Below are 21,644 nucleotides of genomic sequence, written 5' to 3' on the forward strand. Positions count from 1 at the left end.
TCTCTCGCCAATATCTTTCACCAAAGCTGAGCCCTGCAGGTAAATGTATCTATCTGGCTGAGGGGCCAGGGAGGGCCTTTGCCTGCAGTCTTACAAGCCAGAGTGCAGAGAAGGCAGCAGCTCTGGGACCGGGACTCTGCTCAAAGACATATCTAACATGCCACAGTGGAGCTGAGATGGGCAAGACACGTGTCTCACAGGCAGGCAGCACAACAAGACAGTGGCAGGAAACTATGCTAACAAGGAAAGAGAAAAGTCACGTGTCTCGTGGCCTTCCCACCATTAGACAGTAGTCTGCGCAAGAAAACATCCAACAGTGACAGGACAACCAAGCAAATGACAAACGCTGTGCTGAATAAAGTCATCTTACATGACATTTCGTACAAAGGCCCAGATCATGGGGATGATCGCGCAGAAGCAGCAAGTATCAGAGCCACCGAACCTGAGGTGAGTTACACGAGGAGAAAGGGCGACATGGGGACAGGGGCCAGGGGCTCAGGGAACAGCTACCACAATGCAACCTCGGGTGTGGGGATGCCACTCATTGCGGGTACTGCCCTGGGATTTCCTTTTAGAAAGAATCGCTGGTTAAAGTGTAGTGCACAAAAAACCCAACTCCTCGATTACACTATTAGATAACATCCTTTAACTGCCCCACCCACCCTGTGTGAGTCTCACCCACTTCCCGCCTGCTCCCTCTAGTCTGAGAGTTGTATCTCCACAAAAAACACACAGTGGGGCTCAATGAGCTGCTCATGTCTGACATGGACACCTAAGCAGTGCTGGATTCACAACCTGAAAGCCTGCAAAGGAAAGTGTGCCCGGCAGAAGATAAGCTGCCTGGCAACTCAGAACCTTCTTCTAAGAGAAGTAAGACATGTCACAATGGAGTCTAAGCCTACCTGTCTTATGCCAGGACCTTAGAGCTGCAGGCAGGAGCACAAAGGTAAAAACATATATTGAGTCCCAACACGCTCACTGCGGTGGTTGGTCTCTGTGGCGCAATCGGTTAGCGCGTTCGGCTGTTAACTGAAAGGTTGGTGGTTCAAGCCCACCCAGGAACGTATGCTTTTGCCTACATCAAGTCCTGAATTAAAACACAGCTGTCTGGCTTTGCTCTTAGAGCTCTCGCTTTGCCTGCGTGACATGCTCTATCTCAACATTTCTATCTTCTCTCATCTCTTCACCTCTAGTCATTTCCACCAATAAGACTGGAAACGGGCCACCAAGCCTTCTACTTTAACCACAGGCGTACTGAGGGCCAATAAAAGGCACAGAAGCATTTCTTGATCCGGGGCTGAGAACTGCATGCACAGGGACCTCGTGGCGCAACGGTAGCGCGTCTGACTCCAGATCAGAAGGTTGCGTGTTCAAATCACGTCGGGGTCACTCTTTGACATTTTTTTCCCCACCAAGTCTATATCTCTGACTTCTAAAGCAAAGCCAAAAGAAGGGCGCTTTGCATTGGCCGGGAATCGAACCCGGGCCTCCCGCGTGGCAGGCGAGAATTCTACCACTGAACCACCAATGCTTCACTTACATAGGCTGAGCAGAGAGCCCTGCCGTAGACAGTAGTGATGAGGCCCATGCATTCGCATGGGACACCTATGAACAAAGTTTGCATGGCAAGCCTTGGACTGCCAAACGTTCACATGCTGATGGCAGGAATCAGATGCAGGAGACTGAAACTATGAATGTTTCTGCTTTTGCTAAGGACAGTGGTTTGGGGCCAGTGTTGTGCTTGACAGAGCACGACATCAGCCTGCTCTCTGGCTGCTCCCGGGAGAAGTGGCTGACAGAAAGCACCCTCCAGACCACCAGCAATCTTGTGTTTCACAACATGCCACTGTCACTGGACTTTCCTTCTGGGAAAGCCTAGTCACTGACCTGGCCAGATTCCCTGTCCTCCCCAAAATCCTGGGGAGAAACGGGCAGAGTTCTGCGCCCTGCGCCCTCTTTCGCGTCCCTAACGCGCTCCCAACGCGCCCTACAGCCCTGGTCGGGCACAGCCCTGGTCGGGCTCATACCACTGGGGCCTCTGCCGAGGAGGAGCCCCGGAAGCCTAGGGCCAGGCCTATTGCACAGGCATCTTAGACCAGGCCATTCCGGGATTGCTGTGTTTCACGTCCTGCCCTTCAACACTCCTGGGAGGGCTTTCCCTGAGAACCCTCATGTCTCTGCCCTCCCAGGAGGCTGTGGTTCTATGCAAAATAGGGGGTGCACCACGGGCCGTCCCCTTTCCTCTCTCTCGCCAATATCTTTCACCAAAGCTGAGCCCTGCAGGTAAATGTATCTATCTGGCTGAGGGGCCAGGGAGGGCCTTTGCCTGCAGTCTTACAAGCCAGAGTGCAGAGAAGGCAGCAGCTCTGGGACCGGGACTCTGCTCAAAGACATATCTAACATGCCACAGTGGAGCTGAGATGGGCAAGACACGTGTCTCACAGGCAGGCAGCACAACAAGACAATGGCAGGAAACTATGCTAACAAGGAAAGAGAAAAGTCACGTGTCTCGTGGCCTTCCCACCATTAGACAGTAGTCTGCGCAAGAAAACATCCAACAGTGACAGGACAACCAAGCAAATGACAAACGCTGTGCTGAATAAAGTCATCTTACATGACATTTCGTACAAAGGCCCAGATCATGGGGATGATCGCGCAGAAGCAGCAAGTATCAGAGCCACCGAACCTGAGGTGAGTTACACGAGGAGAAAGGGCGACATGGGGACAGGGGCTAGGGGCTCAGGGAACAGCTACCACAATGCAACCTCGGGTGTGGGGATGCCACTCATTGCGGGTACTGCCCTGGGATTTCCTTTTAGAAAGAATCGCTGGTTAAAGTGTAGTGCACAAAAAACCCAACTCCTCGATTACACTATTAGATAACATCCTTTAACTGCCCCACCCACCCTGTGTGAGTCTCACCCACTTCCCGCCTGCTCCCTCTAGTCTGAGAGTTGTATCTCCACAAAAAACACACAGTGGGGCTCAATGAGCTGCTCATGTCTGACATGGACACCTAAGCAGTGCTGGATTCACAACCTGAAAGCCTGCAAAGGAAAGTGTGCCCGGCAGAAGATAAGCTGCCTGGCAACTCAGAACCTTCTTCTAAGAGAAGTAAGACATGTCACAATGGAGTCTAAGCCTACCTGTCTTATGCCAGGACCTTAGAGCTGCAGGCAGGAGCACAAAGGTAAAAACATATATTGAGTCCCAACACACTCACTGCGGTGGTTGGTCTCTGTGGCGCAATCGGTTAGCGCGTTCGGCTGTTAACTGAAAGGTTGGTGGTTCAAGCCCACCCAGGAACGTATGCTTTTGCCTACATCAAGTCCTGAATTAAAACACAGCTGTCTGGCTTTGCTCTTAGAGCTCTCGCTTTGCCTGCGTGACATGCTCTATCTCAACATTTCTATCTTCTCTCATCTCTTCACCTCTAGTCATTTCCACCAATAAGACTGGAAACGGGCCACCAAGCCTTCTACTTTAACCACAGGCGTACTGAGGGCCAATAAAAGGCACAGAAGCATTTCTTGATCCGGGGCTGAGAAATGCATGCACAGGGACCTCGTGGCGCTACGGTAGCGCGTCTGACTCCAGATCAGAAGGTTGCGTGTTCAAATCACGTCGGGGTCACTCTTTGACATTTTTTTCCCCACCAAGTCTATATCTCTGACTTCTAAAGCAAAGCCAAAAGAAGGGCGCTTTGCATTGGCCGGGAATCGAACCCGGGCCTCCCGCGTGGCAGGCGAGAATTCTACCACTGAACCACCAATGCTTCACTTACATAGGCTGAGCAGAGAGCCCTGCCGTAGACAGTAGTGATGAGGCCCATGCATTCGCATGGGACACCTATGAACAAAGTTTGCATGGCAAGCCTTGGACTGCCAAACGTTCACATGCTGATGGCAGGAATCAGATGCAGGAGACTGAAACTATGAATGTTTCTGCTTTTGCTAAGGACAGTGGTTTGGGGCCAGTGTTGTGCTTGACAGAGCACGACATCAGCCTGCTCTCTGGCTGCTCCCGGGAGAAGTGGCTGACAGAAAGCACCCTCCAGACCACCAGCAATCTTGTGTTTCACAACATGCCACTGTCACTGGACTTTCCTTCTGGGAAAGCCTAGTCACTGACCTGGCTAGATTCCCTGTCCTCCCCAAAATCCTGGGGAGAAACGGGCAGAGTTCTGCGCCCTGCGCCCTCTTTCGCGTCCCTAACGCGCTCCCAACGCGCCCTACAGCCCTGGTCGGGCACAGCCCTGGTCGGGCTCATACCACTGGGGCCTCTGCCGAGGAAGAGCCCCGGAAGCCTAGGGCCAGGCCTATTGCACAGGCATCTTAGACCAGGCCATTCCGGGATTGCTGTGTTTCACGTCCTGCCCTTCAACACTCCTGGGAGGGCTTTCCCTGAGAACCCTCATGTCTCTGCCCTCCCAGGAGGCTGTGGTTCTATGCAAAATAGGGGGTGCACCACGGGCCGTCCCCTTTCCTCTCTCTCGCCAATATCTTTCACCAAAGCTGAGCCCTGCAGGTAAATGTATCTATCTGGCTGAGGGGCCAGGGAGGGCCTTTGCCTGCAGTCTTACAAGCCAGAGTGCAGAGAAGGCAGCAGCTCTGGGACCGGGACTCTGCTCAAAGACATATCTAACATGCCACAGTGGAGCTGAGATGGGCAAGACACGTGTCTCACAGGCTGGCAGCACACCAAGACAGTGGCAGGAAACTATGCTAACAAGGAAAGAGAAAAGTCACGTGTCTCGTGGCCTTCCCACCATTAGACAGTAGTCTGCGCAAGAAAACATCCAACAGTGACAGGACAACCAAGCAAATGACAAACGCCGTGCTGAATAAAGTCATCTTACTTGACATTTCGTACAAAGGCCCAGATCATGGGGATGATCGCGCAGCAGAAGCAGCAAGTATCAGAGCCACCGAACCTGGGGTGAGTTACACGAGGAGAAAGGGCGACATGGGGACAGGGGCTATGGGCTCAGGGAAGAGCTACCACAATGCAACCTCGGGTGTGGGGATGCCACTCATTGCGGGTACTGCCCTGGGATTTCCTTTTAGAAAGAATCGCTGGTTAAAGTGTAGTGCACAAAAAACCCAACTCCTCGATTACACTATTAGATAACATCCTTTAACTGCCCCACCCACCCTGTGTGAGTCTCACCCACTTCCCGCCTGCTCCCTCTAGTCTGAGAGTTGTATCTCCACAAAAAACACACAGTGGGGCTCAATGAGCTGCTCATGTCTGACATGGACACCTAAGCAGTGCTGGATTCACAACCTGAAAGCCTGCAAAGGAAAGTGTGCCCGGCAGAAGATAAGCTGCCTGGCAACTCAGAACCTTCTTCTAAGAGAAGTAAGACATGTCACAATGGAGTCTAAGCCTACCTGTCTTATGCCAGGACCTTAGAGCTGCAGGCAGGAGCACAAAGGTACAAACATATATTGAGTCCCAACACGCTCACTGCGGTGGTTGGTCTCTGTGGCGCAATCGGTTAGCGTGTTCGGCTGTTAACCGAAAGGTTGGTGGTTTAAGCCCACCCAGGGACGTATGTTTTTGCCTACATCAAGTCCTGAATTAAAACACAGCTGTCTGGCTTTGCTCTTAGAGCTTTCGCTTTGCCTGCGTGACATGCTCTATCTCAACATTTCTATCTTCTCTCATCTCTTCACCTCTAGTCATTTCCACCAATAGGACTGGAAACGGGACACCAAGCCTTCTACTTTAACCACAGGCATACTGAGGGCCAATAAAAGGCACAGAAGCATTTCTTGATCCGGGGCTGAGAACTGCATGCACAGGGACCTCGTGGCGCAACGGTAGTGCGTCTGACTCCAGATCAGACGGTTGTGTGTTCAAATCACGTCGGGGTCACTCTTTGACATTTTTTTCCCCACCAAGTCTATATCTCTGACTTCTAAAGCAAAGCCAAAAGAAGGGCGCTTTGCATTGGCCGGAATCGAACCCGGGCCTCCCGCATGGCAGGCGAGAATTCTACCACTGAACCACCAATGCTTCACTTACATAGGCTGAGCAGAGAGCCCTGCCGTAGACAGTAGTGATGAGGCCCATGCATTCGCATGGGACACCTATGAACAAAGTTTGCATGGCAAGCCTTGGACTGCCAAACGTTCACATGCTGATGGCAGGAATCAGATGCAGGAGACTGAAACTATGAATGTTTCTGCTTTTGCTAAGGACAGTGGTTTGGGGCCAGTGTTGTGCTTGACAGAGCACGACATCAGCCTGCTCTCTGGCTGCTCCCGGGAGAAGTGGCTGACAGAAAGCACCCTCCAGACCACCAGCAATCTTGTGTTTCACAACATGCCACTGTCACTGGACTTTCCTTCTGGGAAAGCCTAGTCACTGACCTGGCCAGATTCCCTGTCCTCCCCAAAATCCTGGGGAGAAACGGGCAGAGTTCTGCGCCCTGCGCCCTCTTTCGCGTCCCTAACGCGCTCCCAACGCGCCCTACAGCCCTGGTCGGGCTCATACCACTGGGGCCTCTGCCGAGGAAGAGCCGCGGAAGCCTAGGGCCAGGCCTATTGCACAGGCATCTTAGACCAGGCCATTCCGGGATTGCTGTGTTTCACGTCCTGCCCTTCAACACTCCTGGGAGGGCTTTCCCTGAGAACCCTCATGTCTCTGCCCTCCCAGGAGGCTGTGGTTCTATGCAAAATAGGGGGTGCACCACGGGCCGTCCCCTTTCCTCTCTCTCGCCAATATCTTTCACCAAAGCTGAGCCCTGCAGGTAAATGTATCTATCTGGCTGAGGGGCCAGGGAGGGCCTTTGCCTGCAGTCTTACAAGCCAGAGTGCAGAGAAGGCAGCAGCTCTGGGACCGGGACTCTGCTCAAAGACATATCTAACATGCCACAGTGGAGCTGAGATGGGCAAGACACGTGTCTCACAGGCAGGCAGCACAACAAGACAGTGGCAGGAAACTATGCTAACAAGGAAAGAGAAAAGTCACGTGTCTCGTGGCCTTCCCACCATTAGACAGTAGTCTGCGCAAGAAAACATCCAACAGTGACAGGACAACCAAGCAAATGACAAACGCTGTGCTGAATAAAGTCATCTTACATGACATTTCGTACAAAGGCCCAGATCATGGGGATGATCGCGCAGAAGCAGCAAGCATCAGAGCCACCGAACCTGAGGTGAGTTACACGAGGAGAAAGGGCGACATGGGGACAGGGGCTAGGGGCTCAGGGAACAGCTACCACAATGCAACCTCGGGTGTGGGGATGCCACTCATTGCGGGTACTGCCCTGGGATTTCCTTTTAGAAAGAATCGCTGGTTAAAGTGTAGTGCACAAAAAACCCAACTCCTCGATTACACTATTAGATAACATCCTTTAACTGCCCCACCCACCCTGTGTGAGTCTCACCCACTTCCTGCCTGCTCCCTCTAGTCTGAGAGTTGTATCTCCACAAAAAACACACAGTGGGGCTCAATGAGCTGCTCATGTCTGACATGGACACCTAAGCAGTGCTGGATTCACAACCTGAAAGCCTGCAAAGGAAAGTGTGCCTGGCAGAAGATAAGCTGCTTGGCAACTCAGAACCTTCTTCTAAGAGAAGTAAGACATGTCACAATGGAGTCTAAGCCTACCTGTCTTATGCCAGGACCTTAGAGCTGCAGGCAGGAGCACAAAGGTAAAAACATATATTGAGTCCCAACACACTCACTGCGGTGGTTGGTCTCTGTGGCGCAATCGGTTAGCGCGTTCGGCTGTTAACCGAAAGGTTGGCGGTTCAAGCCCACCCAGGGACGTATGCTTTTGCCTACATCAAGTCCTGAATTAAAACACAGCTGTCTGGCTTTGCTCTTAGAGCTCTCGCTTTGCCTGCGTGACATGCTCTATCTCAACATTTCTATCTTCTCTCATCTCTTCACCGCTAGTCATTTCCACCAATAGGACTGGAAACAGGACACCAAGCCTTCTACTTTAACCACAGGCGTACTGAGGGCCAATAAAAGGCACAGAAGCATTTCTTGATCCGGGGCTGAGAACTGCATGCACAGGGACCTTGTGGCGCAACTGTAGCGCGTCTGACTCCAGATCAGAAGGTTGCGTGTTCAAATCACGTTGGGGTCACTCTTTGACATTTTTTTCCCCACCAAGTCTATATCTCTGACTTCTAAAGCAAAGCCAAAAGAAGGGCGCTTTGCATTGGCCGGGAATCGAACCCGGGCCTCCCGCGTGGCAGGCGAGAATTCTACCACTGAACCACCAATGCTTCACTTACATAGGCTGAGCAGAGAGCCCTGCCGTAGACAGTAGTGATGAGGCCCATGCATTCGCATGGGACACCTATGAACAAAGTTTGCATGGCAAGCCTTGGACTGCCAAACGTTCACATGCTGATGGCAGGAATCAGATGCAGGAGACTGAAACTATGAATGTTTCTGCTTTTGCTAAGGACAGTGGTTTGGGGCCAGTGTTGTGCTTGACAGAGCACGACATCAGCCTGCTCTCTGGCTGCTCCCGGGAGAAGTGGCTGACAGAAAGCACCCTCCAGACCACCAGCAATCTTGTGTTTCACAACATGCCACTGTCACTGGACTTTCCTTCTGGGAAAGCCTAGTCACTGACCTGGCCAGATTCCCTGTCCTCCCCAAAATCCTGGGGAGAAACGGGCAGAGTTCTGCGCCCTGCGCCCTCTTTCACGTCCCTAACGCGCTCCCAACGCGCCCTACAGCCCTGGTCGGGCTCATACCACTGGGGCCTCTGCCGAGGAAGAGCCCCGGAAGCCTAGGGCCAGGCCTATTGCACAGGCATCTTAGACCAGGCCATTCCGGGATTGCTGTGTTTCACGTCCTGCCCTTCAACACTCCTGGGAGGGCTTTCCCTGAGAACCCTCATGTCTCTGCCCTCCCAGGAGGCTGTGGTTCTATGCAAAATAGGGGGTGCACCACGGGCCGTCCCCTTTCCTCTCTCTCGCCAATATCTTTCACCAAAGCTGAGCCCTGCAGGTAAATGTATCTATCTGGCTGAGGGGCCAGGGAGGGCCTTTGCCTGCAGTCTTACAAGCCAGAGTGCAGAGAAGGCAGCAGCTCTGGGACCGGGACTCTGCTCAAAGACATATCTAACATGCCACAGTGGAGCTGAGATGGGCAAGACACGTGTCTCACAGGCTGGCAGCACACCAAGACAGTGGCAGGAAACTATGCTAACAAGGAAAGAGAAAAGTCACGTGTCTCGTGGCCTTCCCACCATTAGACAGTAGTCTGCGCAAGAAAACATCCAACAGTGACAGGACAACCAAGCAAATGACAAACGCCGTGCTGAATAAAGTCATCTTACATGACATTTCGTACAAAGGCCCAGATCATGGGGATGATCGCGCAGCAGAAGCAGCAAGTATCAGAGCCACCGAACCTGGGGTGAGTTACACGAGGAGAAAGGGCGACATGGGGACAGGGGCTATGGGCTCAGGGAACAGCTACCACAATGCAACCTCGGGTGTGGGGATGCCACTCATTGCGGGTACTGCCCTGGGATTTCCTTTTAGAAAGAATCGCTGGTTAAAGTGTAGTGCACAAAAAACCCAACTCCTCGATTACACTATTAGATAACATCCTTTAACTGCCCCACCCACCCTGTGTGAGTCTCACCCACTTCCCGCCTGCTCCCTCTAGTCTGAGAGTTGTATCTCCACAAAAAACACACAGTGGGGCTCAATGAGCTGCTCATGTCTGACATGGACACCTAAGCAGTGCTGGATTCACAACCTGAAAGCCTGCAAAGGAAAGTGTGCCCGGCAGAAGATAAGCTGCCTGGCAACTCAGAACCTTCTTCTAAGAGAAGTAAGACATGTCACAATGGAGTCTAAGCCTACCTGTCTTATGCCAGGACCTTAGAGCTGCAGGCAGGACCACAAAGGTAAAAACATATATTGAGTCCCAACACGCTCACTGCGGTGGTTGGTCTCTGTGGCGCAATCGGTTAGCGCGTTCGGCTGTTAATCGAAAGGTTGGTGGTTCAAGCCCACCCTGGGACGTATGCTTTTGCCTACATCAAGTCCTGAATTAAAACACAGCTGTCTGGCTTTGCTCTTAGAGCTCTCGCTTTGCCTGCGTGACATGCTCTATCTCAACATTTCTATCTTCTCTCATCTCTTCACCTCTAGTCATTTCCACCAATAGGACTGGAAACGGGACACCAAGCCTTCTACTTTAACCACAGGCGTACTGAGGGCCAATAAAAGGCACAGAAGCATTTCTTGATCCGGGGCTGAGAACTGCATGCACAGGGACCTCATGGCGCAACGGTAGCGCGTCTGACTCCAGATCAGACGGTTGCGTGTTCAAATCACGTCGGGGTCACTCTTTGACATTTTTTTCCCCACCAAGTCTATATCTCTGATTTCTAAAGCAAAGCCAAAATAAGGGTGCTTTGCATTGGCCGGAATCGAACCCGGGCCTCCCGCGTGGCAGGCGAGAATTCTACCACTGAACCACCAATGCTTCACTTACATAGGCTGAGCAGAGAGCCCTGCCGTAGACAGTAGTGATGAGGCCCATGCATTCGCTTGGGACACCTATGAACAAAGTTTGCATGGCAAGCCTTGGACTGCCAAACATTCACATGCTGATGGCAGGAATCAGATGCAGGAGACTGAAACTATGAATGTTTCTGCTTTTGCTAAGGACAGTGGTTTGGGGCCAGTGTTGTGCTTGACAGAGCACGACATCAGCCTGCTCTCTGGCTGCTCCCGGGAGAAGTGGCTGACAGAAAGCACCCTCCAGACCACCAGCAATCTTGTGTTTCACAACATGCCACTGTCACTGGACTTTCCTTCTGGGAAAGCCTAGTCACTGACCTGGCCAGATTCCCTGTCCTCCCCAAAATCCTGGGGAGAAACGGGCAGAGTTCTGCGCCCTGCACCCTCTTTCGCGTCCCTAACGCGCTCCCAACGCGCCCTACAGCCCTGGTCGGGCACAGCCCTGGTCGGGCTCATACCACTGGGGCCTCTGCCGAGGAAGAGCCCCGGAAGCCTAGGGCCAGGCCTATTGCACAGGCATCTTAGACCAGGCCATTCCGGGATTGCTGTGTTTCACGTCCTGCCCTTCAACACTCCTGGGAGGGCTTTCCCTGAGAACCCTCATGTCTCTGCCCTCCCAGGAGGCTGTGGTTCTATGCAAAATAGGGGGTGCACCACGGGCCGTCCCCTTTCCTCTCTCTCGCCAATATCTTTCACCAAAGCTGAGCCCTGCAGGTAAATGTATCTATCTGGCTGAGGGGCCAGGGAGGGCCTTTGCCTGCAGTCTTACAAGCCAGAGTGCAGAGAAGGCAGCAGCTCTGGGACCGGGACTCTGCTCAAAGACATATCTAACATGCCACAGTGGAGCTGAGATGGGCAACACACGTGTCTCACAGGCAGGCAACACAACAAGACAGTGGCAGGAAACTATGCTAACAAGGAAAGAGAAAAGTCACGTGTCTCGTGGCCTTCCCACCATTAGACAGTAGTCTGCGCAAGAAAACATCCAACAGTGACAGGACAACCAAGCAAATGACAAACGCTGTGCTGAATAAAGTCATCTTACATGACATTTCGTACAAAGGCCCAGATCATGGGGATGATAGCGCAGAAGCAGCAAGTATCAGAGCCACCGAACCTGAGGTGAGTTACACGAGGAGAAAGGGCGACATGGGGACAGGGGCTAGGGGCTCAGGGAACAGCTACCACAATGCAACCTCGGGTGTGGGGATGCCACTCATTGCGGGTACTGCCCTGGGATTTCCTTTTAGAAAGAATCGCTGGTTAAAGTGTAGTGCACAAAAAACCCAACTCCTCGATTACACTATTAGATAACATCCTTTAACTGCCCCACCCACCCTGTGTGAGTCTCACCCACTTCCCGCCTGCTCCCTCTAGTCTGAGAGTTGTATCTCCACAAAAAACACACAGTGGGGCTCAATGAGCTGCTCATGTCTGACATGGACACCTAAGCAGTGCTGGATTCACAACCTGAAAGCCTGCAAAGGAAAGTGTGCCCGGCAGAAGATAAGCTGCCTGGCAACTCAGAACCTTCTTCTAAGAGAAGTAAGACATGTCACAATGGAGTCTAAGCCTACCTGTCTTATGCCAGGACCTTAGAGCTGCAGGCAGGAGCACAAAGGTAAAAACATATATTGAGTCCCAACACGCTCACTGCAGTGGTTGGTCTCTGTGGCGCAATCGGTTAGTGCGTTCGGCTGTTAGCCGAAAGGTTGGTGGTTCAAGTCCACCCAGGGACGTATGCTTTTGCCTACATCAAGTCCTGAATTAAAACACAGCTGTCTGGCTTTGCTCTTAGAGCTCTCGCTTTGCCTGAGTGACATGCTCTATCTCAACATTTCTATCTTCTCTCATCTCTTCACCTCTAGTCATTTCCACCAATAGGACTGGAAACGGGACACCAAGCCTTCTACTTTAACCACAGGCGTACTGAGGGCCAATAAAAGGCACAGAAGCATTTCTTGATCCGGGGCTGAGAACTGCATGCACAGGGACCTCGTGGCGCAACGGTAGCGCGTCTGACTCCAGATCAAAAGGTTGCGTGTTCAAATCACGTCGGGGTCACTCTTTGACATTTTTTTGCCCACCAAGTCTATATCTCTGACTTCTAAAGCAAAGCCAAAAGAAGGGCGCTTTGCATTGGCCGGGAATCGAACCCGGGCCTCCCGCGTGGCAGGCGAGAATTCTACCACTGAACCACCAATGCTTCACTTACATAGGCTGAGCAGAGAGCCCTGCCGTAGACAGTAGTGATGAGGCCCATGCATTCGCATGGGACACCTATGAACAAAGTTTGCATGGCAAGCCTTGGACTGCCAAACGTTCACATGCTGATGGCAGGAATCAGATGCAGGAGACTGAAACTATGAATGTTTCTGCTTTTGCTAAGGACAGTGGTTTGGGGCCAGTGTTGTGCTTGACAGAGCACGACATCAGCCTGCTCTCTGGCTGCTCCCGGGAGAAGTGGCTGACAGAAAGCACCCTCCAGACCACCAGCAATCTTGTGTTTCACAACATGCCACTGTCACTGGACTTTCCTTCTGGGAAAGCCAAGTCACTGACCTGGCCAGATTCCCTGTCCTCCCCAAAATCCTGGGGAGAAACGGGCAGAGTTCTGCGCCCTGCGCCCTCTTTCGCGTCCCTAACGCGCTCCCAACGCGCCCTACAGCCCTGGTCGGGCTCATACCACTGGGGCCTCTGCCGAGGAAGAGCCCCGGAAGCCTAGGGCCAGGCCTATTGCACAGGCATCTTAGACCAGGCCATTCCGGGATTGCTGTGTTTCACGTCCTGCCCTTCAACACTCCTGGGAGGGCTTTCCCTGAGAACCCTCATGTCTCTGCCCTCCCAGGAGGCTGTGGTTCTATGCAAAATAGGGGGTGCACCACGGGCCGTCCCCTTTCCTCTCTCTCGCCAATATCTTTCACCAAAGCTGAGCCCTGCAGGTAAATGTATCTATCTGGCTGAGGGGCCAGGGAGGGCCTTTGCCTGCAGTCTTACAAGCCAGAGTGCAGAGAAGGCAGCAGCTCTGGGACCGGGACTCTGCTCAAAGACATATCTAACATGCCACAGTGGAGCTGAGATGGGCAAGACACGTGTCTCACAGGCTGGCAGCACACCAAGACAGTGGCAGGAAACTATGCTAACAAGGAAAGAGAAAAGTCACGTGTCTCGTGGCCTTCCCACCATTAGACAGTACTCTGCGCAAGAAAACATCCAACAGTGACAGGACAACCAAGCAAATGACAAACGCTGTGCTGAATAAAGTCATCTTACATGACATTTCGTACAAAGGCCCAGATCATGGGGATGATCGTGCAGAAGCAGCAAGTATCAGAGCCACCGAACCTGAGGTGAGTTACACGAGGAGAAAGGGCGACATGGGGACAGGGGCCAGGGGCTCAGGGAACAGCTACCACAATGCAACCTCGGGTGTGGGGATGCCACTCATTGCGGGTACTGCCCTGGGATTTCCTTTTAGAAAGAATCGCTGGTTAAAGTGTAGTGCACAAAAAACCCAACTCCTCGATTACACTATTAGATAACATCCTTTAACTGCCCCACCCACCCTGTGTGAGTCTCACCCACTTCCCGCCTGCTCCCTCTAGTCTGAGAGTTGTATCTCCACAAAAAACACACAGTGGGGCTCAATGAGCTGCTCATGTCTGACATGGACACCTAAGCAGTGCTGGATTCACAACCTGAAAGCCTGCAAAGGAAAGTGTGCCCGGCAGAAGATAAGCTGCCTGGCAACTCAGAACCTTCTTCTAAGAGAAGTAAGACATGTCACAATGGAGTCTAAGCCTACCTGTCTTATGCCAGGACCTTAGAGCTGGAGGCAGGAGCACAAAGGTAAAAACATATATTGAGTCCCAACACGCTCACTGCGGTGGTTGGTCTCTGTGGCGCAATCGGTTAGCGCGTTTGGCTGTTAACTGAAAGGTTGGTGGTTCAAGCCCACCCAGGAACGTATGCTTTTGCCTACATCAAGTCCTGAATTAAAACACAGCTGTCTGGCTTTGCTCTTAGAGCTCTCGCTTTGCCTGCGTGACATGCTCTATCTCAACATTTCTATCTTCTCTCATCTCTTCACCGCTAGTCATTTCCACCAATAAGACTGGAAACGGGCCACCAAGCCTTCTACTTTAACCACAGGTGTACTGAGGGCCAATAAAAGGCACAGAAGCATTTCTTGATCCGGGGCTGAGAACTGCATGCACAGGGACCTCGTGGCGCAACGGTAGCGCGTCTGACTCCAGAACAGAAGGTTGCGTGTTCAAATCACGTCGGGGTCACTCTTTGACATTTTTTTCCCCACCAAGTCTATATCTCTGACTTCTAAAGCAAAGCCAAAAGAAGGGCGCTTTGCATTGGCCGGGAATCGAACCCGGGCCTCCCGCGTGGCAGGCGAGAATTCTACCACTGAACCACCAATGCTTCACTTACATAGGCTGAGCAGAGAGCCCTGCCGTAGACAGTAGTGATGAGGCCCATGCATTCGCATGGGACACCTATGAACAAAGTTTGCATGGCAAGCCTTGGACTGCCAAACGTTCACATGCTGATGGCAGGAATCAGATGCAGGAGACTGAAACTATGAATGTTTCTGCTTTTGCTAAGGACAGTGGTTTGGGGCCAGTGTTGTGCTTGACAGAGCACGACATCAGCCTGCTCTCTGGCTGCTCCCGGGAGAAGTGGCTGACAGAAAGCACCCTCCAGACCACCAGCAATCTTGTGTTTCACAACATGCCACTGTCACTGGACTTTCCTTCTGGGAAAGCCTAGTCACTGACCTGGCCAGATTCCCTGTCCTCCCCAAAATCCTGGGGAGAAACGGGCAGAGTTCTGCGCCCTGCGCCCTCTTTCGCGTCCCTAACGCGCTCCCAACGCGCCCTACAGCCCTGGTCGGGCACAGCCCTGGTCGGGCTCATACCACTGGGGCCTCTGCCGAGGAGGAGCCCCGGAAGCCTAGGGCCAGGCCTATTGCACAGGCATCTTAGACCAGGCCATTCCGGGATTGCTGTGTTTCACGTCCTGCCCTTCAACACTCCTGGGAGGGCTTTCCCTGAGAACCCTCATGTCTCTGCCCTCCCAGGAGGCTGTGGTTCTATGCAAAATAGGGGGTGCACCACGGGCCGTCCCCTTTCCTCTCTCTCGCCAATATCTTTCACCAAAGCTGAGCCCTGCAGGTAAATGTATCTATCTGGCTGAGGGGCCAGGGAGGGCCTTTGCCTGCAGTCTTACAAGCCAGAGTGCAGAGAAGGCAGCAGCTCTGGGACCGGGACTCTGCTCAAAGACATATCTAACATGCCACAGTGGAGCTGAGATGGGCAAGACACGTGTCTCACAGGCTGGCAGCACACCAAGACAGTGGCAGGAAACTATGCTAACAAGGAAAGAGAAAAGTCACGTGTCTCGTGGCCTTCCCACCATTAGACAGTACTCTGCGCAAGAAAACATCCAACAGTGACAGGACAACCAAGCAAATGACAAACGCCGTGCTGAATAAAGTCATCTTACATGACATTTCGTACAAAGGCCCAGATCATGGGGATGATCGCGCAGCAGAAGCAGCAAGTATCAGAGCCACCGAACCTGGGGTGAGTTACACGAGGAGAAAGGGCGACATGGGGACAGGGGCTATGGGCTCAGGGAACAGCTACCACAATGCAACCTCGGGTGTGGGGATGCCACTCATTGCGGGTACTGCCCTGGGATTTCCTTTTAGAAAGAATCGCTGGTTAAAGTGTAGTGCACAAAAAACCCAACTCCTCGATTACACTATTAGATAACATCCTTTAACTGCCCCACCCACCCTGTGTGAGTCTCACCCACTTCCCGCCTGCTCCCTCTAGTCTGAGAGTTGTATCTCCACAAAAAACACACAGTGGGGCTCAATGAGCTGCTCATGTCTGACATGGACACCTAAGCAGTGCTGGATTCACAACCTGAAAGCCTGCAAAGGAAAGTGTGCCCGGCAGAAGATAAGCTGCCTGGCAACTCAGAACCTTCTTCTAAGAGAAGTAAGACATGTCACAATGGAGTCTAAGCCTACCTGTCTTATGCCAGGACCTTAGAGCTGCAGGCAGGAGCACAAAGGTAAAAACATATATTGAGTCCCAACACGCTCACTTCGGTGGTTGGTCTCTGTGGCGCAATCGGTTAGTGCGTTCGGCTGTTAATCGAAAGGTTGGTGGTTCAAGCCCACCCAGGGACGTATGCTTTTGCCTACATCAAGTCCTGAATTAAAACACAGCTGTCAGGCTTTGCTCTTAGAGCTCTCGCTTTGCCTGCGTGACATGCTCTATCTCAACATTTCTATCTTCTCTCATCTTTTCACCTCTAGTCATTTCCACCAATAGGACTGGAAACGGGACACCAAGCCTTCTACTTTAACCACAGGCGTACTGAGGGCCAATAAAAGGCACAGAAGCATTTCTTGATCCGGGGCTGAGAACTGCATGCACAGGGACCTCGTGGTGCAACGGTAGCGCGTCTGACTCCAGATCAAAAGGTTGCGTGTTCAAATCACGTCGGGGTCACTCTTTGAAATTTTTTTGCCCACCAAGTCTATATCTCTGACTTCTAAAGCAAAGCTAAAAGAAGGGCGCTTTGCATTGGCCGGGAATCGAACCCGGGCCTCCCGCGTGGCAGGCGAGAATTATACCACTGAACCACCAATGCTTCACTTACATAGACTGAGCAGAGAGCCCTGCCGTAGACAGTAGTGATGAGGCCCATGCATTCGCATGGGACACCTATGAACAAAGTTTGCATGGCAAGCCTTGGACTGCCAAACATTCACATGCTGATGGCAGGAATCAGATGCAGGAGACTGAAACTATGAATGTTTCTGCTTTTGCTAAGGACAGTGGTTTGGGGCCAGTGTTGTGCTTGACAGAGCACGACATCAGCCTGCTCTCTGGCTGCTCCCGGGAGAAGTGGCTGACAGAAAGCACCCTCCAGACCACCAGCAATCTTGTGTTTCACAACATGCCACTGTCACTGGACTTTCCTTCTGGGAAAGCCTAGTCACTGACCTGGCCAGATTCCCTGTCCTCCCCAAAATCCTGGGGAGAAACGGGCAGAGTTCTGCGCCCTGCGCCCTCTTTCGCGTCCCTAACGCGCTCCCAACGCGCCCTACAGCCCTGGTCGGGCTCATACCACTGGGGCCTCTGCCGAGGAAGAGCCCCGGAAGCCTAGGGCAAGGCCTATTGCACAGGCATCTTAGACCAGGCCATTCCGGGATTGCTGTGTTTCACGTCCTGCCCTTCAACACTCCTGGGAGGGCTTTCCCTGAGAACCCTCATGTCTCTGCCCTCCCAGGAGGCTGTGGTTCTATGCAAAATAGGGGGTGCACCACGGGCCGTCCCCTTTCCTCTCTCTCGCCAATATCTTTCACCAAAGCTGAGCCCTGCAGGTAAATGTATCTATCTGGCTGAGGGGCCAGGGAGGGCCTTTGCCTGCAGTCTTACAAGCCAGAGTGCAGAGAAGGCAGCAGCTCTGGGACCGGGACTCTGCTCAAAGACATATCTAACATGCCACAGTGGAGCTGAGATGGGCAAGACACATGTCTCACAGGCAGGCAGCACAACAAGACAGTGGCAGGAAACTATGCTAACAAGGAAAGAGAAAAGTCACCTGTCTCGTGGCCTTCCCACCATTAGACAGTAGTCTGCGCAAGAAAACATCCAGCAGTGACAGGACAACCAAGCAAATGACAAACGCTGTGCTGAATAAAGTCATCTTACATGACATTTCGTACAAAGGCCCAGATCATGGGGATGATCGCGCAGAAGCAGCAAGTATCAGAGCCACCGAACCTGAGGTGAGTTACACGAGGAGAAAGGGCGACATGGGGACAGGGGCTAGGGGCTCAGGGAACAGCTACCACAATGCAACCTCGGGTGTGGGGATGCCACTCATTGCGGGTACTGCCCTGGGATTTCCTTTTAGAAAGAATCGCTGGTTAAAGTGTATTGCACAAAAAACCCAACTCCTCGATTACACTATTAGATAACATCCTTTAACTGCCCCACCCACCCTGTGTGAGTCTCACCCACTTCCCGCCTGCTCCCTCTAGTCTGAGAGTTGTATCTCCACAAAAAACACACAGTGGGGCTCAATGAGCTGCTCATGTCTGACATGGACACCTAAGCAGTGCTGGATTCACAACCTGAAAGCCTGCAAAGGAAAGTGTGCCCGGCAGAAGATAAGCTGCCTGGCAACTCAGAACCTTCTTCTAAGAGAAGTAAGACATGTCACAATGGAGTCTAAGCCTACCTGTCTTATGCCAGGACCTTAGAGCTGCAGGCAGGAGCACAAAGGTAAAAACATATATTGAGTCCCAACACTCTCAATGCGGTGGTTGGTCTCTGTGGCGCAATCGGTTAGTGCGTTTGGCTGTTAGCCGAAAGGTTGGTGGTTCAAGTCCACCCAGGGACGTATGCTTTTGCCTACATCAAGTCCTGAATTAAAACACAGCTGTCTGGCTTTGCTCTTAGAGCTCTCGCTTTGCCTGAGTGACATGCTCTATCTCAACATTTTCTATCTTCTCTCATCTCTTCACCTCTAGTCATTTCCACCAATAGGACTGGAAACGGGACACCAAGCCTTCTACTTTAACCACAGGCGTACTGAGGGCCAATAAAAGGCACAGAAGCATTTCTTGATCCGGGGCTGAGAACTGCATGCACAGGGACCTCGTGGCGCAACGGTAGCGCGTCTGACTCCAGATCAAAAGGTTGCGTGTTCAAATCACGTCGGGGTCACTCTTTGACATTTTTTTGCCCACCAAGTCTATATCTCTGACTTCTAAAGCAAAGCCAAAAGAAGGGCGCTTTGCATTGGCCGGGAATCGAACCCGGGCCTCCCGCGTGGCAGGCGAGAATTCTACCACTGAACCACCAATGCTTCACTTACATAGGCTGAGCAGAGAGCCCTGCCGTAGACAGTAGTGATGAGGCCCATGCATTCGCATGGGACACCTATGAACAAAGTTTGCATGGCAAGCCTTGGACTGCCAAACGTTCACATGCTGATGGCAGGAATCAGATGCAGGAGACTGAAACTATGAATGTTTCTGCTTTTGCTAAGGACAGTGGTTTGGGGCCAGTGTTGTGCTTGACAGAGCACGACATCAGCCTGCTCTCTGGCTGCTCCCGGGAGAAGTGGCTGACAGAAAGCACCCTCCAGACCACCAGCAATCTTGTGTTTCACAACATGCCACTGTCACTGGACTTTCCTTCTGGGAAAGCCTAGTCACTGACCTGGCCAGATTCCCTGTCCTCCCCAAAATCCTGGGGAGAAACGGGCAGAGTTCTGCGCCCTGCGCCCTCTTTCGCGTCCCTAACGCGCTCCCAACGCGCCCTACAGCCCTGGTCGGGCTCATACCACTGGGGCCTCTGCCGAGGAAGAGCCCCGGAAGCCTAGGGCCAGGCCTATTGCACAGGCATCTTAGACCAGGCCATTCCGGGATTGCTGTGTTTCACGTCCTGCCCTTCAACACTCCTGGGAGGGCTTTCCCTGAGAACCCTCATGTCTCTGCCCTCCCAGGAGGCTGTGGTTCTATGCAAAATAGGGGGTGCACCACGGGCCGTCCCCTTTCCTCTCTCTCGCCAATATCTTTCACCAAAGCTGAGCCCTGCAGGTAAATGTATCTATCTGGCTGAGGGGCCAGGGAGGGCCTTTGCCTGCAGTCTTACAAGCCAGAGTGCAGAGAAGGCAGCAGCTCTGGGACCGGGACTCTGCTCAAAGACATATCTAACATGCCACAGTGGAGCTGAGATGGGCAAGACACGTGTCTCACAGGCAGGCAGCACAACAAGACAGTGGCAGGAAACTATGCTAACAAGGAAAGAGAAAATCACGTGTCTCGTTGCCTTCCCACCATTAGACAGTAGTCTGCGCAAGAAAACATCCAACAGTGACAGGACAACCAAGCAAATGACAAACGCTGTGCTGAATAAAGTCATCTTACATGACATTTCGTACAAAGGCCCAGATCATGGGGATGATCGCGCAGAAGCAGCAAGTATCAGAGCCACCGAACCTGAGGTGAGTTACACGAGGAGAAAGGGCGACATGGGGACAGGGGCTATGGGCTCAGGGAACAGCTACCACAATGCAACCTCGGGTGTGGGGATGCCACTCATTGCAGGTACTGCCCTGGGATTTCCTTTTAGAAAGAATCGCTGGTTAAAGTGTAGTGCACAAAAAACCCAACTCCTCGATTACACTATTAGATAACATCCTTTAACTGCCCCACCCACCCTGTGTGAGTCTCACCCACTTCCCGCCTGCTCCCTCTAGTCTGAGAGTTGTATCTCCACAAAAAACACACAGTGGGGCTCAATGAGCTGCTCATGTCTGACATGGACACCTAAGCAGTGCTGGATTCACAACCTGAAAGCCTGCAAAGGAAAGTGTGCCCGGCAGAAGATAAGCTGCCTGGCAACTCAGAACCTTCTTCTAAGAGAAGTAAGACATGTCACAATGGAGTCTAAGCCTACCTGTCTTATGCCAGGACCTTAGAGCTGGAGGCAGGAGCACAAAGGTAAAAACATATATTGAGTCCCAACACGCTCACTGCGGTGGTTGGTCTCTGTGGCGCAATCGGTTAGCGCGTTCGGCTGTTAATCAAAAGGTTGGTGGTTCAAGCCCACCCAGGGACGTATGCTTTTGCCTACATCAAGTCCTGAATTAAAACACAGCTGTCTGGCTTTGCTCTTAGAGCTCTCGCTTTGCCTGCGTGACATGCTCTATCTCAACATTTCTATCTTCTCTCATCTCTTCACCTCTAGTCATTTCCACCAATAGGACTGGAAACGGGACACCAAGCCTTCTACTTTAACCACAGGCGTACTGAGGGCCAATAAAAGGCACAGAAGCATTTCTTGATCCGGGGCTGAGAACTGCATGCACAGGGACCTCATGGCGCAACGGTAGCGCGTCTGACTCCAGATCAGACGGTTGCGTGTTCAAATCACGTCGGGGTCACTCTTTGACATTTTTTTCCCCACCAAGTCTATATCTCTGATTTCTAAAGCAAAGCCAAAATAAGGGTGCTTTGCATTGGCCGGAATCGAACCCGGGCCTCCCGCGTGGCAGGCGAGAATTCTACCACTGAAC

The 21,644-nt window shown here is 52.3% G+C and overlaps 7 non-coding genes across 7 annotated transcripts; 1 reads left to right on the forward strand and 6 right to left on the reverse strand.

The window, feature by feature from the left end:
* The first annotated feature begins 1,317 nt into the window (after positions 1-1,317).
* Positions 1,318-1,389, forward strand: TRNAW-CCA (transfer RNA tryptophan (anticodon CCA)). The gene has a single exon. It is a non-coding gene; the product is annotated as a tRNA-Trp (tRNA).
* A 71-nt stretch (positions 1,390-1,460) lies between these two features.
* TRNAG-GCC (transfer RNA glycine (anticodon GCC)) lies at positions 1,461-1,531 on the reverse strand. Its single transcript has one exon. It is a non-coding gene; the product is annotated as a tRNA-Gly (tRNA).
* A 2,173-nt stretch (positions 1,532-3,704) lies between these two features.
* Positions 3,705-3,775, reverse strand: TRNAG-GCC (transfer RNA glycine (anticodon GCC)). The gene has a single exon. It is a non-coding gene; the product is annotated as a tRNA-Gly (tRNA).
* A 4,403-nt stretch (positions 3,776-8,178) lies between these two features.
* Positions 8,179-8,249, reverse strand: TRNAG-GCC (transfer RNA glycine (anticodon GCC)). The gene has a single exon. It is a non-coding gene; the product is annotated as a tRNA-Gly (tRNA).
* A 4,403-nt stretch (positions 8,250-12,652) lies between these two features.
* On the reverse strand, positions 12,653-12,723 carry TRNAG-GCC (transfer RNA glycine (anticodon GCC)). The gene has a single exon. It is a non-coding gene; the product is annotated as a tRNA-Gly (tRNA).
* Positions 12,724-14,880: 2,157 nt separating this feature from the next.
* Positions 14,881-14,951, reverse strand: TRNAG-GCC (transfer RNA glycine (anticodon GCC)). The gene has a single exon. It is a non-coding gene; the product is annotated as a tRNA-Gly (tRNA).
* A 4,405-nt stretch (positions 14,952-19,356) lies between these two features.
* TRNAG-GCC (transfer RNA glycine (anticodon GCC)) lies at positions 19,357-19,427 on the reverse strand. The gene has a single exon. It is a non-coding gene; the product is annotated as a tRNA-Gly (tRNA).
* Positions 19,428-21,644: the final 2,217 nt, after the last annotated feature.

Source organism: Pleurodeles waltl, chromosome 4_1, assembly GCF_031143425.1.
Source record: "Pleurodeles waltl isolate 20211129_DDA chromosome 4_1, aPleWal1.hap1.20221129, whole genome shotgun sequence".
NCBI lineage: Eukaryota > Metazoa > Chordata > Amphibia > Caudata > Salamandridae > Pleurodeles > Pleurodeles waltl.